The 4597-nt window shown below is 38.0% G+C and overlaps 1 non-coding gene across 1 annotated transcript; it reads left to right on the forward strand.

The window, feature by feature from the left end:
- The first annotated feature begins 1157 nt into the window (after nt 1–1157).
- On the forward strand, nt 1158–1264 carry LOC136204992 (small nucleolar RNA R71). Its single transcript, XR_010675801.1, has one exon. It is a non-coding gene; the product is annotated as a small nucleolar RNA R71 (small nucleolar RNA).
- Nucleotides 1265–4597: the final 3333 nt, after the last annotated feature.

Below are 4597 nucleotides of genomic sequence, written 5' to 3' on the forward strand. Positions count from 1 at the left end.
TTGAAGAACAATCTCTGTTGAGTTGGATCATCGATATGTTTTCCAGCTTCTTTTTGTTTGACAGGAGATCTTTCAAGAACTTCGCATACGACGACATCTGTGCAAGTGCTTCTATAAACGGAATGTTGATGTGAAATTTCCTTAAGGTGTCTAACACCTTAGAATTCTGTTCTTCCAGCTTTTTGTTGATCAACCGCGTTGGATATGGCACAGGCGGAACATACGGCGGAGGTGGCTTGTACATCTTTTCGCTTTCCTCCTGATTCTGCTCACTGGTAGATTTTGTCTTCCTGGTTTCTTCTTGACTAGGAATAGTCTGTTCCTTCTCTCCTTCAGTTTCTTCGGATGTTTCTGCGCATTCAGCATTTTCATCAGTCGATATAATGGGTTGAGTTTGCTTACCAGATCTTAGGGTGATTTCCATGACATCGCCCTTTGGATTTGGCTCTGTGTTGCTTGGCATTATTCCCTTCCCTTTTGACGTAGATGCAGCTAATTAGTGGACTTGTGTTTCCAGATTTTTAATTGATGCTTGTGTCTGTTTCATAAACTGCATCATCATCGTCTTTATATCTGGCTCTATATCTTCCTTTGGTGGAACAGGTTGTTTATAATGCTGCTGAGGTTGCCTCTGGTAGTGTCCTCCTTGCTGTTGTTGATATCTCGGTTGTTCCTGCTAGTTGGGCTGGCCTGCCCATCCGAAATTCGGATGATTTCTTGTGGCAGGATTATACGTGTTAGAATATGGGTTAGGTGGATTCCTCTGATTATACCCTGCATAATCACATTCTGCCTGTGCACCCTTTCCCTGCTTAACTCCGGGACAGTTGATGCTAAAATGAAGGCCTCCACAAAAATCACAAATGTCATTGAATGGTGGTTCGTTGTGGATCGAGGACACATTTATCTTGCCGAGCTGTCTAGCAAGATGTTCTACCTGGCTTGTCAATTTTGACACAACATCTTCATTTCCTGCTCTTTTTCTCTCACTTCTGGCAGAGTGCCAGCTATAACTTATGCTCACTACTCTCTCAATAAGGTCGTACAAGTCTTGTGGTTCCAGATCTTCGGGGTTTCCATTGGCTATGGACTCGATCTGGATCTTATAAATGTTGGTTACCCCATTGTAAAAGTTCTGCATTTGCATCCACATAGGGATGCCATGATTGGTGACTCTCCTTAGTAATTCCTTGTACCTTTCCCATGCCTCGGCTAAGGATTCATCCTCTTCTTGCACGAAATGGGAAACCTCGTTTCTGAGCTTAATGGCTTGCCTTGGTGGGAAATATTTCATTAAGAAGGCGCTGGCCATTTCTTCCCAAGTAGTAATCGTTCCTGGTTGCAAGTTTTTCAACCAATTCTTCGCTTTATCTCTTAGAGAAAAAGGAAACAGCTTTAGTCGGATTATGTCGTCAGCAACGCCTCTGTTTGATCTCAAAGTGTTGCACAACGTGATAAACTCAAGAATATGCCCATTTGGATCTTCCGACTGGTATCCATTGAACTGTACGGCTGCCTGCAACATTTGTATCATAGATGCTTTCACCTCGAACATTTTGTTCCCTTCGTTGGGCAACACGATGCATGATGAATGTCCTTCAGTAGTTGGTCTCGAATAATCTCTGATTCGTATGACAGGAGGGTTATTATTTTCTCCCTCTTCTTCCTGGTTTGGTTGAACTGGTTGTTCGGGTGGTACCCTTCCAGCCATTCTTCTCTCTCTTTGTCGTTCTCTTTGTCTTGCATGTCGAGCTCCCGCTCTGTTTCGTCTACACGTTCTCTCCAATTCGAGATCGATAGGAAAAACAGGAGGTCCAGCTCTGTGCATAAACCGATAAAGATTCCTTCTGGCTGCACTATTTAGCAAACAGATTAAAAACACATTGTTTCACAGAAAAGTTCGTATAAACTTTGTTGCTTTCAATCCCCGGTAACGGCGCCAAAAACTTGTTGTCTCCTGAATGGACTCTAGCAAGTGTACTAGATACAAGTAATAAAGTGATAAGTCAAGTATCGTATCCACATGGATTGAGGACCAAATTTTATGAGAAATACTTTGTAGAACAGGGTGTTCGTGGTGTGTGTATTCTTTAAATTGAGAGATGTTGTTTAAACAGTAACATAGTCAATGATTTAGTTGATTAAAAGAAGTACTTAATGATGGTAAAAGGCAGAACAGGTTAAGCACAGCGGAACAGGTTACTTTCAGTCTCTAGACACCCTATTTATTCATGAATGACGCAAAGTGAAGTCAAGGTCTCTGCTTTAATGCTCACTTAAGTCAACTCTCGTGTGTTCTTAAGATTCTAAGACGTACTACAACCTTAAGCGTCCCTAAAGTTGGTTCTTTCTTGCATTACGATCGAAACAACATTTCTATTAAGAAAACCCTTGATACAACCTCCTGGCATCTCTATTTCAGGGTTGAATGCTTGACAAATAGTTCCGTTAAGATGAAAGCAGTTTCCTATCATGCATCTAACACTAACATACATGCCTTAAGCAATGGAGTTAAAGATTCATCAAGCACAACATAATATATCACCATTCATTCATAAATAAGATAATAGAAGACTCAAATAACCGGCCCTAACTGGCCAAACCCATTCAAAATGACTACTCACTCATGGTATAGAGTGAACAGCCTGAGTTAGTTCCACAAACCTCCATTGATGGAGCCATCTTCCTTAGAGAGCTTCCCTCTCTTCAAGAAGCCCAAAATTCTAGTTAAACTATTATCCCAAGTCAAAAGGTGTACCGCTCTCCTTCCGTCCACTACGTCTATATAAAGGAAGAAATATGAGCCGTACCACCAAATATTACAAAAAGATTGTTTTTCTACATCTAATGATACTAGGAAATGATTAATTCTAATTTGACCCTTGAACACTCAAGGGGGTGATCCATCTTGTCATCATGTTGCTTTCTACCTTTCCTTCACCTGTTGCCACTGCCACGCCGCTCCTGCCACTTGTCCAGTCGCTATCCGTCATCAGGTACGCAGCGGAGATCCGCTGGATCAAAAGTTGCTCTTCTCCTCAAGGTTCGTCGCAAAACAGGCTGTGTGGTAGCCCTTTGACTTAATCAATACAAATCTGTATAAAACACTTATAAGTTCTCTTTATTTAGGAATATTTCGCCTAAAACACTCACAAATTGTTATTAACATGCTGTTTAATTGTAGTCATATTCAAGCCTAACAAAGTTCAAAGAAGAATGTCATAGATCAAATCAATATTCAATCATTTGCGATGATGATTATGATTTCACAGTTAGATATTATGCAAATGAAAATGGTTGATGTCACAAAGTCTTTTGGGATGGAAATGTTGCAATGTGCTCTTGCAAGTAGTATGAGTTCTTGGGGATAATTTGCCGGCATATATTGCGAATATTTCTTCAAAAGGACTGTCATGAAGTTCCATCTATTTACTTCCCGATTCGCTGGCGTCTTGACGAAAGCACCACTTCAACTCAATTTTTAGGTGATCAAATTATACAATCTACTGAGTTGAACGGTGCACCGACAAAAAAAAAACAAAGTTGATACATGTAATAAAGATTTGAATCCTATCTTTTTAGTCGAATATTAGATTACACAACTAAACTACTAATTTTTTGGGCCACTTTTGTAGACATTATTTTTTATGAGTTTTTAATTATGATTTTTCTTTTATTTTATGAGTTAAAAATCCTATTTTTTTTTATTTGATTGAGATGAGAAATGATTGTTAAATTGGACAGATGAAATGGTGAGAAGGAAGTGGAGAGGATGTTCAGACCTTAAATTTCAGAGGCCAATTTGATTATTTTTTTTGTCGGTGGAAAGGAAGTGAGGATATAAATTGGAAGAAAAAAAATCTGCAGAAATTGAAAGAAAAAAATCTCAAAAGCAAGGTGAAATGGTGGGAAATATTAGAGCACCCACAATGACTGAGTTACTTTTTTTTTGTCTAACTTCACAAAAAAATCCACTTTTTTCAAAAAAATCTAATACACTCAACCACATCTCCATTACACCCATTTGTATCACTTTTCTACGTGGGCCACATTTGTCATAAAACTCTTACACACTTCAAATAAATTATTATTTCTATCCATCAAACAATTAACCTAATTATTTCATCATTCAATTTAAATAATTCAATTAATCTATAAATTAGTTAAAAAATAAATATCAATTATATCTATAATTATTTTTCACCGAAATAGTTAATTGAAAAATATAATTAATTGCAAAAATAACATATACCACAAATGATATTTTTTATTGAAATAAAACACGAGAATACAATACGGAATAAAATACAAGATTTAAAAACGAAAAAATACATAAAAGCACGAAACAAAGGACGATAAAAAAAACAATGACATTGGAACACGCAACATATTAAGCAACTGAACCGCTAGGTCTTTGGTTGAGAACTCTCGTTCCATGACATCACCATATATGCTTAACTAGATCATCAGTTAGCGCGATATGTGTCGCTCTATTACGAATTGCCAACTCCTGTCTAACTAAGTTTTCGAAAACAATTGGAGGGTTTCCTCGTGCAACGCCTTCAATGACTTTCGCTTCAAAAATTTCAGGAGGATA

Source organism: Euphorbia lathyris, chromosome 8 (genome assembly GCF_963576675.1).
Source record: "Euphorbia lathyris chromosome 8, ddEupLath1.1, whole genome shotgun sequence".
Lineage (NCBI taxonomy): Eukaryota > Viridiplantae > Streptophyta > Magnoliopsida > Malpighiales > Euphorbiaceae > Euphorbia > Euphorbia lathyris.